Source organism: Grus americana, chromosome Z, assembly GCF_028858705.1.
Source record: "Grus americana isolate bGruAme1 chromosome Z, bGruAme1.mat, whole genome shotgun sequence".
In the NCBI taxonomy this organism is placed as follows: domain Eukaryota; kingdom Metazoa; phylum Chordata; class Aves; order Gruiformes; family Gruidae; genus Grus; species Grus americana.
In genome coordinates this window covers 73607513-73621952 of record NC_072891.1, presented here as the reverse complement: position 1 = coordinate 73621952, position 14440 = coordinate 73607513, and the positions used below count along the sequence as shown (strand labels likewise).

The 14440-nt window shown below is 39.7% G+C and overlaps 1 protein-coding gene across 2 annotated transcripts in view; it reads right to left on the bottom strand.

Annotated features, from left to right (window-relative positions):
* LINGO2 (leucine rich repeat and Ig domain containing 2) overlaps nucleotides 1-14440 on the bottom strand; it is a 547511-nt gene that overhangs the window by 114447 nt on the left and 418624 nt on the right. The window contains exon 1 of one of the 2 annotated variants that reach the window (XM_054809319.1): nucleotides 12173-12185. The exons of the other annotated variant lie outside the window; for it this stretch is intronic. The gene's annotated coding sequence lies outside the window, so the exon portion shown is untranslated. Of the gene's footprint in view, nucleotides 1-12172; nucleotides 12186-14440 lie in introns of those variants that run through there. 2 annotated transcript variants of the gene reach the window in all.

Genomic DNA, 14440 nt, shown 5'->3' with positions numbered 1-14440 from the left:
TTCAAACAGTGAAACTGTACACGGAGAGATAAAAGAAATAATTACTTGAAGAGCAGCTACTCACAAAGCATTTTTAATGGATGTGTCATTAATTCCTAACTGCTGTCAGAATAAATGTTCTCTTGGAAAATCGCTATATTTAAAGGGAATTAATGTTTTTTAGTTTTTCCTGCAATAGGCATCAAATGAGAAGAAAATGAAGGGCAGTCATTGAAGACTGAAGGAACTTGAGAAGAAGTAAAAAAAATTATTTCAAGATGTAGGTGGCTTATGTTATTGTAAGTTCCACTAAGAAAAATCATTGACTAATACACCATTCCTTGCATATAAATCTTGTGCCTACCCTCCAGTCAAGAAAGGCATTTCTCAGTATTGACCTAGTTAGTTGCACAGTAGAAAGAAGCACACATTTTTCCCTCCTCTAAGAGGATTTTCCACAAGGAATTCTTCATATCTGCATATGTGTAAGTATAAGACTACAGCAGGTTGAGCCCACATTCTTTTGGTTCTGTACAAATGTTCTTTGTACAGAGATAAGGTAGTTTTAGCTTTGTTTTATGCCACAGGGAACCAAACATTAAGAGTTATCTTACAGAGGAGAGGACCTTACTCACTGATGTATAGAGCAAACATGCCTGTCAATTTTTCTGGCAGGAGACACTAATCCTCCTTTCATTAGCTTACAAAATCATTCAGCAATCAATTACTCTAGAAATATTTAAATACTTTGAAGTTCTATCTGAGAGAATGCCACCTGCACATTGGTACAAGACTGCACGCTTTCAGGAGCTTGTGGGAGACCATGTCTGGGTGTGCAAGTCAAACCCAGATGATGAGCACTCTCAGAAGAGCAGCTGTATGTAAATTTATCTTATATTTCTGAGAATGTTCAAAGGCATGGGGTAAATGTGCAAGTTATAAAAAGTATCTACATGAAAGACTGTCTCTGCTTCCCCTACAGTGCATCCTGTGTAGGTCCAGAGATAGTTCATAATCGTGTTGGTTTTTCTCACGAGGTAATTCAAAAAACAGTTAGTGCCAGCTTGCCATCAGTGAGGTCTTACTGTGGCAGAAAGGAAACTAAATGGTTTTCTCCTTCCATAAGAGCCAAACTTTGCCCCACAACACATGCAATATGCTCAGTATGATGCCATGACAATCACAGAAGTGAATTATTTATTTGCTACACTATATCTTCTAACTGGTTTCAGGTTTTCAGATAACATGTTGTTTTTCAAGAGCCTGGCAATCATTTTAAGGCTACATAGTTAGTTCTCACAAGACAGACTTCAAGTGAAGATGCAGGTCTAAAAACAAAATATCAGAAAGTATTTTCTGCACTTCAGGGGCTGGATGAATGAAGGGAAACTTGAATACATACAGATAAAACTAAACTATTTTAAAAGCAGCTAAAGCAATTCTGCTTTCTTCCATGCAAATAATTTTTTCCAAATCCTTTAAAAAAACTCTAGGCTTGTCAATTTTTATTTTTACCACTTTCATATACTTACAGATGTAAAGTACCCAATAAAAGAGAAAATTCAGCGGACAGACATAAAGCAGAGGAAAAGCTGTTTTTCTTCTGAGAAGTACAGCTAGTGAAACATGATTTCCAGTTGGTGCCTACACCTTCCCTTACCGTAGAAACTCCAGTTCTCACCTACAACCGTCTGCCACTGCAGCCCTTCCAGTATTTGCCCTTCTTTCCCTGTCCCTTCCCTGCCCCACATGTCTAGTATTTCCTCCCATAGGTCTGAAGACTACAACTGAAAAATGCTGACGCTGTGCAGCTCACCATACCTGCACAAGCACTGTAACAAGGAAAGCAGATGTCCACTAGGCAGATGTCACACTTTCACACCTTTTCCTCCATGGAGCATCGATCTGGGACTCTTCCCTCTACCCAGCACTGACTTTAACAAAACCTGTAGAAATTTTAATCTTTGGGGTGTCTACTCTGTTGCATTTGATTCAAGCTGGTCAGCTCCAGGTTAGTGGAGGAATAAGGGCGAGAAAAAGCAACAAATTCCGTACGATTGTTTCCTTAGATGCACACGGCGTTAGGGACACTGATGCACAACATATACAGCACAGTGGGTTGTAAGTCAGCACCTCATGAACCATTTAAATGTGTTCAGACACTTCTTAAACATATTAAATGTTCTTCTATTACTGTATAACACAGAGACCCAGCAATGTAGACACTGAACATCTTGACTGTATTTTCCTTAAAAATGCCTATAAAGTGATATTATATGACATTTTTATGACAAACACTAGATCATTTTATAGAAAACTCTGGGTACGTGCTGCTATATTTCTCCAATGCTAGTCATCAGAACTGCCTCACATTTCTTCTTTTGGGGGGGCTATATATTTAAGAATGTATTAAAATTTGACTTTTCAATTCCCCAGATCAAGATTTATAACCATACTTGTTGATTTGAGGTTATGTGTAAGCACAGGAAGGTCCCTATTTTGTAGATCCAGCATGGACCTTTTCTCTTCCGAGAATAGCAGATTTTGTGGTATATGATCATTCAAGTCATCTATTAAACATCTTCTAGGGAGACAGTTACTGCTGATGCAGTGCCTGTTTGCAAGAGGTCCCTCAATAATGGGAATAGATTGGACTATTACAAACAAACCTCATTTCCCCTGTCTCTTATCAGCATAGGACAAGAATAATTGTGACAAATGCTATTTTTTTCTTCTAAATATGGCAGTGGGGTACACTGCCATGTTCAGTTTCGATGCCACATTTTAAAAAAATTTGCTGCTATGGAGGCTGTGTATAGACTATGTGCTTTAGAGAGTAGACAAGTGAATTTTTATTTTCAACTTGTAAGGTCAGTAAAATATTGAAATTAAAAAAAACTCTGAAGGTCACAGAAGACAGCATTTAATAAAACCCCCCTGCTTTTAAAAGTGGTAGAAGAAAAGCTCTGTATTCCACTGCAGCAGAACCAGTACCTATTTACCCCTTTTCTAACAATACCAGAGCTTAGCAAAAGATCAGGAATTCTCTGCTTGTGCTGTGACTCTGTTTCATATGTATCTGCCTTTGATTTATATTTTGATGCAATACTTTTACTTATGATATACATCTGCTTGGCCATATGCCAAACTTCCCAATACCTAAAATATCTACAACATCTATCTGCATCTACATAATACATTCAGTGTCCCTCGGGGACAGTGAACCCCTAAATGGGACCAATGTTTTAAGATAGCTATCAACCCAGCATGACACTGGGAGTTTTCTAGAGTTTAAACAAAGAACTCAGATTCCCTTGGCAAGTCATGTCAGAGATGTGCAATGGCTCACAGTGCTCAGAGTGCACAGCACTCTGCTCTCCGCTTAGCAGTGAGGAGTTTCAGCAGTGCAAGGAGGACCACAATGATCTTCCAAGGGCAGCTAAGCAAGCTCCATTTGACTTCAAGCAGATGTTTTCATCAAGAGGAATAACCTACACAGCTTCCCAAAATTTATTTGAAATGATATGAGATAGACCCAGAAAATTTCAGGCACACTAAACAAAATTCAGAATCTGGCCCTGTTTCTTCTCAGACTGCTACACTTGAAACACAGAGACAACTGCGTAATAGGAAGGCAACTTGAAGTTTATGCACTTTTTAAAGCATCTTGTTGTCGTGCTTACAATATCAGCACAGTGCTGTCATGCTCACAGTTCATCCCAATCTAATCATACTCAGACAATCTGCTACATAATACTCCTGGGACTACCTCTGTATCAGTCTTCCTCATTGTTTAAAATACCCTGTAGAGTTGATTCCTCCAGGGAAAGTACAATGTAGGAAAGAGAAGGAAGAAAATAATTTAGAACCTATACATACAGTTCTAGCTGAAATTAATAAGATGTGAGACATAAAGTTCAGCTGCATATCCACAGGAGCTGTTTCTACTATGAAATGAAATTGAATAAATAAGCCATAACAGTTAAACAATTGCTAGGAAATAAACAGGCAAGTTAATAATAGATCTAAGCATCTTTTAGACCTTTTGAGTTCTTAAATATGACTTAAGATACCAAACATAAAGGGTTCTTCAGTTGAGAGCTGAAAAACCTTTACAAGGACATCAATTTCGTTCCTCATTTTTCAATTTTCCTTTGGAAGGAATTGCGATTTTCTTTTTGTCTCCCAAAGTTACAAATTAGAACTCAGTAAATTAAAATTGTTTTCCAAATTGTACAATAAAGAAGTGGCTACTCCATAAGATTTCGTATCATCCTTGGCATTACTTTTCAAGCTTTCAAGACAAAGGTGACTTGTTTAAAACATTAGTTTGATTGTCTGCTTTGAAATAACAGATGTACCATTGTGCATGGCAGTGAGTTTTATTTGTGTGCTCTCTGTTATGTTCCTTTGAGAACAGTAATCCAAACCAAACCTTTGGAAGGAGGGGAGATTTGCTGAAACTACTTTGAGGGAAAGTTATTGAAACTTCAGAATGCAGCAAACAGAAGAATCCCAGCCTGAAGCTGGGAAATGGCAGCTTGTTCACAGACAGACAAACTAAACTTAGGAGCAGGGAGTAAAAAAATAGGCCTCCAACAGATCAGAAATAACAGTTTCTAGGGAAAAAATATACAGCCATTCAGAAAGTCGTGAATTAACCAAAAGCAAGGATCCACCTTTGCAAATACACAGCAGGTAGGGGAAAAACTAATGTATAAGCATCTCTTATATCTATTTTGTCTGACCTAGTACTTTTAATATTTCTTCATGTCAAAATTTATCTAATACTTACCTTGTTGATGTAGTAATGAAACACAGTTTTCTTTAATTTAAAGGCCTTTCCTTCTTTAGGGAGCTCAGCATCAGGAAGTCTCAGCAGAATGTCCTCAAGTTCTACACAACTTTACTTGTCCATAACTATATTTTTTATTATTTTCTTTTCCTGAGGAAATTAATTTCTACACAAAATACATTGATTTTTGCTTAGAAAAAAATTCTAAACAAACATGAACCCTGCCCGTGCCCCTTCTTAAGCTAAAGGTTACCTGTGTGGGTAGACAGAAATAGAGGGGCATAAAGAAGTGTAAGCAGACAGATATATGCCATTTTTATTTCATAAGAAAAATTGAAATTCTCTTAATTCTGAAAAGGATTTGCACAACATTGATGTATTTCATACTTCAGACTTGAGTTTTTATATAATATAATACCATCTTCCCTCATGTTTCTTTGATTCCTTATAACTGAGTTGAAATAATACTCGTTTCCCCCTTCTTCCTGCCCCAAAGGTAAGACTACTTAAATTGATGAGGTATTCTTGCACAGTTATAAGACATTTCTATTATACCTCACAATATCTGATCTATGAACAGAGCAAGAAAATTAAAATGTGATTATCTTAGACTCTAAGGATTAAACCTCTGAATTTTGCGAGAATCTGTCTTCTCTCTTGGCTAGACCCGGCTATCACATACTATTTACAGAGAGATAGAATATGAAGAATCCACAGCCCTGCAATAGGAATTATATGAAAAATATTTGCAGCTTCTTTTCAGGTTTTCCTGCAACTCTGAAGCACCAAAATACCTTGACACGTTTTAAAAAGAAGCAGCATTATATTTCTCTTAGGGGAATGTCCTCCCTTATTTTTAAGGGAGATTATCCCCTCAGTCTCTAACAAGATAGCTCCCTCGGGATTTATATATATTCTATATATATAAAGCAAATTTAGATTTCCTTAATGTATTGATGAAACTTTTCCTTCTCTTCACCCTTAGAAGAAGAGGAATTAATATGACCTCACTGTCTCTAATAAACTGTCAGAAGTTGGAATTGAAAGAAACAGCATCTCCAGGAGTCTAAAAAGCTGAGCTAGGAGTTCAGACTCTGCTGGAACAGCAGTAGGAGACTGATATCAGTATCTTTGGCAGAAGAGCTGAAATACTATTCTATTCCTTTTGATGGAAATAAGCACTAGGCATATGGTAGAAATATGCTGTATCCTTTAATCTTTAGAAAACATGGGATTAATTCTTTTCTCTCCCCCAACCTGTATACTTAGGGAAAGCCTGCTATTGACTGCTTGTTAGAAGGTGGAGTAAAACATTCAACGAAACCAAATCAAAATGTTGTAGCAGAAGGCTATGTACCCCAAAAAGGACATTCTCAGTTTACTTATTTACTTATTTCCATTACTTTTTTTTGTCGTTGTTGGACTCTGATCTTGACAAATACCCTTTACTCAACTGTCATGGTTTAGGCCCAGCCGGCAGCTGAGCGCCGCTCGCTCACCCCTCCCCCAGCGGGATGGGGAGGAGAAGTGTAACAAAAGGCTTGGGTCGAGATAAGGACAGGGAGAGATCACTCACTAATTACCGTCACGAGCAAAACTGAACTTAGAGAGGGAATTCATCTAATTTATTACCAAGCAAAACAGAGTAGAGCAATGAGAAATAAAATCAACTCTTAAAACACCTCCCACCACCCCTCCCATCTTCCTGGGCTCAACTCCACTCCCGGCTTCAACCTCCTCCCCCCTCAGCGGCACAAGGGGGCGGGGAATGGGGGTTGCGGTCAGTTCAGCACACGGTGTCTCTGCTGCTTCTTTGTCCTCAGGGGGAGGACTCCTCTCAACATTCCCCTGCTCCAGCATGGAGTCTCTCCCGCAGGCTACAGTCCTTCACGAACTGCTCCAGCGTGGTCTCTCCCACGGGGTGCAGACCTTCAGGAGCAGACTGCTCCAGCGTGGGGTCCCCCCATGGGGTCACAAGTCCTGCCAGCAAACCTGCCCTGGTGTGGGCTCCTCTCTCCATGGGGCCACAGGTCCTGCCAGGAACTTGCTCCAGCATGGGGCTTCCCACAGGCCACAGCAGCTGCCTCCACCTGCTCCGGCGTGGGGTCCTCCACGGGCTGCAGGTGGAATCTCTACACCCCCTCATCCTTCCTCCATGGGCTGCAGGGGGACAGCCTGCCTCACCATGGTCTTCACCAGGGGCTGCAGGGGAATCTCTGCTCTGGTGCCTGGAGCTCCTCCTCCCCCTCCTTCTGCACTGACCTTGGTGTCTGCAGAGTTTCTTACATCTTCTCACTCCTCTCTCCGGTTGCAAAAGCTCTCCCAACTGTTTTGTTTTCTTTCTTAAATATGTTATCACAGAGGCACTGATTGGCTTGGCCTTGGCCAGCGGCGGGTCCGTCTTGGAGCCGGCTGGCATTGGCTCTGTCAGACACAGGGGAAGCTTCTAGCAGCTTCTCACAGAAGCCACCCCCGTAGTGCCCCCGCTACCAAAACCTTGCCATGCAAACCCAACACATCAACCCCTATAATAATTTCCCTGCACTAAAATTATAATTCTGAAGTCTGTGCTTTTGTAGGAAACAAACAAATGTGCTGTCCTGATGAATCTGGACTGGATACAGCCCCTGTTTCTGGTGTGACTTATTTTTCTCTTTTCTCAGGAGAAGAAATGTAAGTGTGCCTCTGATCTGTCTCTAGTTTTATGCCGTTAAAGTGTCACTAGAAATAGTGTTTTCCATTGATGAAATTGAGGAAGAAGGGTAATCAACCCCTGGCATTACTTTCAGGTACCAAACTGAGTTCACCTGCATGGCAGCTAGAAAGCTTTTGGTTTTGGATGTGCAGTGAGCGGATTCAGTATAGAAATTACTGAAGGAGAATAAATATGGAATACCAAGGCAACATTTTTTTTACCATAATCATACCTCAAGCATAGATTATTCTTAAGTTTTAAAGTGAAAATCCAATTTGAATACTAGATGGGAGTTGTGCAGACAGGAAAGGTGCAAAGCAGATGTACCAATACTTTCCTGCAGCAGATAAAGTGCAGAACTGACGCACAGAGTCTTCATATACATCTAGGTGACTAAGCAATGGAAAGTGAATTGGAGAAGTAAGGAAAAGCTGATGGACTGTGACATTTCTTCTGTTTATGTGTCTACTTCACTGACACTTGACAGTTATTAAAGTTGTCCTTGTGTTTGAGGGAGTCATTTCCAATTGCCTGTACATGCAAAAGCTTTCAAGAGAAATACAGTGTATCATTCTAAGAGTTCCACACTTTAAAGTTTTTCCTACTTAAACCTCTACTTCAAACAAATTTTCCAGGCAGAATGAGAGAACAAGTGTTGAGTTGTTCTGACACTTTCTATTACAGCATCTGTCCTGAATTTTTCTTATGCCCCAGATGCTACATCTTTACATATTGACAGTGAAAAACTGGCATAACATAGCTTTCACTTTTCGAATTAGGTGATGTATTTACTTTCCCTTTGAAAGCACATGCCTCATTTCAGGACATTTGTTGTCAATGGCAAAGCTAAGGATGCCTGTTCCAAAGTCAGTTGGGAGACAACATAGAAATAAAGGATGAGGACTGACCTAAATGAAAAAAATGCAGATATAATTCTAGAAAATCTGGAAAAACAATACACACAAGGCAGATGACACTTCAGAAAATTGCCTCATGTTGAAGAAGACTCATTCAAGGAAGATGTCTGCCTTCTCCCCACCAACCTATCATCTCGCATGGATATAAGGTGGTAAAGTTTGGCTCCAACAGAAGGTGATGACATTTAGATGCCATAATGTAGTTTCTGGAATAGGGGGGAAAATCAGCTGATGCTTCTCCCAGGCTGGATTTGTCCCATAGGTTTCCAGATAGATCCTAGTGGCTTAAAAGACTTATGAAATGCACCTGACATTTCCGTAATTCAGAATTGCATCAACTTGGTCTAAAACCTAAAGTGTGTGGATGCTTGTGCCTCCTGCTAGCCTGGAAAATGAATGTTACAGGGTGTCCACACACATTTTGTTTTCTATCAAATAACAAAACAGTGTGACTTTAGCAACAAGGACAACAAACAAAAATAAAATGTCCTGAAAACTAAATCCTCTAACATCTCTCTTTTCTGGCAACAGTGAGTTGGCCTTCTCCCTCTAGGGAACCACTCTGCACTCATCTATTTTGAAACAACCCTATCTGAGAGTCAGGAATCAAGTAATCTTCTGGGCTGCTAGACTGTTAAAATCTGCTGCCTGGGCCTCATTCCTGTCAGTATGATCAAGTGTTCTTGTGGGTCTGTTAATTTGTTTGCCACCTTTAAATTCAGCAAGCTCTCTGTGTAGGGAACAGAATGTAGAAATATACTTTGAAGCCCCTATCGACAGATCTGCTAATTAAATGTCAATCTTAAAACTTATTCAGCTAGACTCTACCACCAAGCCTAGCAGAGTTTCCAGAGTTGGAACCTGGAATAAAAGCACATCAAGGAACAATAAAAAACCCACATAGTATCACTTTAATATCATTTTTCATAAAGAATCTAATTTGCAAAAGGAATTTAACTTTCAATTTTCCAGCAACTGAAACCAGTGGGAGATTTTCCTGAACAAGCCTAAGGATTCAGAACGGCACTATTCTCTGTGAACTCATTCATCTTCCACTCTACCGGTATTTAGTTATGCAATACCTGGCAGCAAAAAGTCAAGAGGTCTATGTACAAGATATAGGGTATCATATGAACCAGGGAGATGTAGTTCAGGAATGATTAAATGGCAAAATACAAGGGCAGTAAGTGACAGAGTTGCCCATGTTTGCATATCCATGGGAAAGATGTCTATCACAGTGCATTTTTAAAGGTTAGCAAGAGCTGTAGGAAAACTACAATGTAATGCTTTCACATGCCTTTGTACTGCTAAGGAGATGGGATTAGGAAGTATATCAGAATGACTGCTTACTCTGATGATGTTATCCTGTGAGATATCTTGGAGTCTTGGAAGAAAGGCAATAGGTGAAATCTAAGCCAAGTTTTCAGACTATGGAACTGAAGTTCACATAAGAAAATTAATGTGACTAAGCTTGGCAGTAAGAAGAAAAAGATAAAGTAGGTGTTTGTATATAAAGTCAAAATAGCAGAGAAAAAAACCCCACATATCAGTGTGAGTAAGAGCTCTTTTCATTCCAAAGATAATAAGGTTCAGACATAAACTTCAGAATTAATATCACAGGGGAATTTGAAAGACATTTGCATTTCCAAATTTTGACCTGAATGTAAACTTTGTCTCAGGCTTATCTAACACTTTGGATAAGGTCCTCTTCCCTTTCACAAGCAACACTAATACAATTAACACAGGCTGATAAACCATTAGTGGAAGGAAAAAGCGGAGGGGAACACATTAGTTTGATCGGTAGATTCATCTTTATATATGGTAAATGTGAAATGGCACTGGATCACACTTAACTGTGGAGAAAGGCAGGATGTTTTGCAGGGAGTTGAAAAGAAGAGATATGTACATTGTCCTGAAAATAGCCTTCTAAGTTTGCATACCCGTTATGTATGATCTTCTTCCTTACTACATTTCTACTGTGATGTCAAACACTGTACTTACAGGGAAGCATTAGGAAAAAGGTAAAATGTAGTTTAGGGGGGTATAAAACAAATACAGGTAAGGTATGTTGTAATTAAGGATTAAAATCTGGCTTTAAAAAAATCATTGTCAAGCATGTTTCATGAAAAATCACAAGCTTTCATTGTAACTATTTACATCAGAGCACAATGTACTATAGCAGTATATAGGTATTCAGGGAACCCAGTTGCTTAAAGGAAACTATACTTTAAATGGTTCAAGTGAAAGAATGAAATGTGCATGAGTCTTCACTGTTATGTCCTGTTTGTTTCCAAGAACATGTAACTGGATGTCATACTACCTTAAAATTTTGGTTCATTTCACAACCCTTACTTTTAAAAACTATGCTTAATAACTTAAAATTCTATATACCTCTTCAAAGTAGATCCAAAAAGAGCTCAAAGAAAACTAGAGTCCGATGCATGTACACCAACACATCTGCAAATTTAGCCAAGATGAAAGAAAATCTGGTTTCATATTGTGATCATCACCATGAGCTCTGTACCAGACAGCAGATATCTAGAATTCCTGCTTCTGCTTGGAAATTAGACATAGACTGTACCCATTTGGCTTGATTCAGTCCCCCTCTGCAATGGAAAGTTGAACCAATCTTAAATCACTTTTAAATGGCAAAAGCTTCCAGGTACCTCTCAATGTTTTCCACTGATCGAACTTCACTTTGCCAGACTATCCACCCGAATGTTGCAACTTTCAGCCAAACTGCCACCTAAAAGTTCTATGTCTGCTTAGTGATCTATACATCTCAGTCAAGAACGAGGCCAAGCTTGTCCTGAGGCTTTCTGAAAGAGAAGAATCTCATAGATACTGATATGAAGTTTCTCTCAAGTTTTAAGAGAGAAATATACATGCTACTCCTATCCTATATATCTGTACAATATAACTTTGACCCTAGCTGCAAGGTGCTGTACGTACCATATTATGACATATTTGCATTCAACAAATCTTTAATCAGGGACACAGCCTTCTGAGTATAGAGGCAGCTGCTTGTATGTTCAATTACCGCCTGCTACAGTGTTTTATAAAATGGCTTGCTTACTTTGGTTCCCTTGTGCTGCGTTTTCTAAATGCCAGCTAAAAAATCATTTTGGAAGAATGTAATTCTTTCCCTTGTGGACAAGTAAGCGCAATAAATGACCAACATCTTACAATAACTCATATCTTAATGAAGCCTACAAAGTTTTGTAACCTGAAAATAATCAAATTCAAGCATATAAAAGTGTGGTAATAAGTGTGGTAATAAGTACTTAGAAGAATAGTGAGTGTGGAGGGTGTATGCGTATGTGTTTTTCACCCTTGCTATGTAATTATGACTTTCAGGGACACTGAAAAAGCTAGGAATCTTGAGGTATAGCTTACAAGAACTATAATGAATGACAGTTGGAAAAACTCATTAAGATGCCATCCATGTCTTAAAAGAATGTGCATCTGCATTTGAGGAAAATGGATTTATATTACACTAATAAACAAGTACACCTGAAAAACATTAGTTATCTTGATGAGTGATCCATGGATAAAGGTAAAGAACACAGAAAATTAGTGGGAAAACTAATTGATTATGCTAATAGGTTGGCACATCCTCTAGGTTGTGTATGTAAATCAGCAACAAAAACTGAGCTCTGTGGGTCTCCTTTCTGATATTAAACACTCTACTGCCACAAATGCTGTTTTATATCATTAAAAGGAAATGTTTTTCTTGTGTTTGGTTTAATGTTTCATTTTTTGTGTTTGGTTGGTCTGGTTACTCACTCTTTAGAAATCCTTGTAATGGCTGAGTGCAAGAGAAAGGCAAGAAATACTGCATAGCGACGTCTCTGGCTTTCCCCCAGTATGCTGCTCAGCACAAACTGTCATAGGAAGTTCTGTGTATACAACAACAAATCCCCAGTTAGGAAGGCATTGCATACAGTAGGATGTTAAGTTGCCATATAGGTTGAATACATAAATGTCAACATTATTTCAGAATGATTTATTATCTCCTTGGTAGTAAAAATAAAAAACTACAGTTTGTGGATGACAATTTATAGATTACATTTTTAATTCATAGACTGTGTTTATGAACAGGTTTTAATCCTGAATCCTACTATACATTTTTATGGTTTTTAGTCTAGGCATTTAAAAGTGATTAAGGAGTTTAGAAATACAGTCATATTCTTCTATTTAAGTGAGTCGACATTTGAAGGGAAAAACTACACTATTCCTTGCTAAGTATCTTAGGCTAAATGCCCAATATTTACCAGTTCACATGAGCCTACCCCAGGATTAAGTGAAAAAATTTTTTTTTTTTTTCAATTTGTGCATTAATTTAGAACTAGGCAAGCAGCCATCATCTAAGAGGGCAGCAGGGGTGGACACTTGAAAAATGAGTACAGTGCACTTATGAAGAGATACATTTCATAATTTACATTTCCAATATCAGATGTTTTCCCATATGCATGTATTGGGTCTGGCTGAGTTAATTCTCCCCTCAGCAGCCCCCACAGTGCTGTGCTGTGCATCGGTAGCCAGCAAGGTGCTGGTAACACACCAGGGTTGTGGCTGCTGCTGAGCAGTGCTGGCACACAGCAAGGCTGTCTCTCCAACATCCCCCTCACCAGTGGGCTGGGGGTGGGCAAGGTCTTGGAGGGGACACAGCCAGGGCACCCGGCCCAAACTGACCACAGGGATATTCCATACTGTATGGTGTCTGCTCAGCAATACAAGCTGAGAGAAAGGAGGGGGGGGTGTGTGTTGTTATTACAACATTCGTCTTCTGGAGCAACTGCTACACGTACTGAAGCCCTGCTTCCCAGGAAGTGGTCGGACATTGCTGGCTGATGGGAAGTAGACAATAAATCTTTTGTTTTTCCTTTGCTTCCACACATGGCCTTTTGTTTTTGCTTTATTAAACTGCCTTTATCTCGACCCATGAGTTTTTTTCCATCTTATTTTCTCCCTTCCCTGTCTTGCTGAGGAGGGGAGTGAGAGAGCAGCTTGGTGGGCACCTGGACTCCAGCCAAGGTCAACCCACCACAGTGCAGTTTATATTTTCTTCTCTATCTATCAGCTTGGTATTATTCACTGTCTAACCTCAAAACCTAGCTGGTACAGCTTACACATTACAATGGCCAAAAAATGGGGATAAGCAGAAGAAGCTGCTCACTGGAGGGACTGGGAGGTATGTATTCAATTATAGTGACTATATAGCGGCTATGTGAACTCAGGTTTCCTATAGCAGCAAAGTGAAAGTTGTAATAGATTGTATCGACTTGCAATTCACTTACTATGACAGATGCTTATCTCTCTCAAATCCGTGCAAACCCAGAGTGACCCTACACACTTCCTACCCCCCATCACCCAGTAAAGCAGAGCCTTATGCAGGGATCCTTCTCCAGCTGCACGGTGAAGAAACGCTGTCAGCAGCCTGGCACAGATTCTGTGCTTGATACGAAGAGGCCGTCTTCCTGTGCCCTGCACAAATCCTGTCTCTGGCTTTTTCCTACTCTCCCAGTCTCTAGGCTTTTTGCGACAAATTCAGTTTCCTATTAATAACTACCACAAAATCTCAGCTCAGCAGGTAGCCCATCTGCCTGTCCAGTGACAACAGTAACTGACTAGAAGAGCCCTTCATCTCTGTGCACGAAGAAACCAGGCTAGGCCTGCTACAGCAGCAAGGTGCTATCTGCTCCAAAGACTTGGTCAGCCCCATCTGCAACATCACCTCAATGTGCTCTGACCCGACAGCTCCCAGCACCATCTCCCTGGGAGCATTGGCTCAGAAGTCAGCTCAGCCAACATCTGTCCCAGCTTTGCCATTGTCTTCTAGATTTGCCTCCTGAACTGCTGAGTTGTTGTCAATACAATGCTCATTGTTAATCAAGGTATTTCCCTCAGACCTGTGGGACAGGGAAATTTCTCAGACCTATCTTTATATTTGAACAGTAAATTTATACTTGAGTTGAAAACTCAGCAAATGCAGAGGGGGATCAGCATCAGTCCAGCAAAACAACCTGCAGGTATTTCTTGGAATTTTAAATT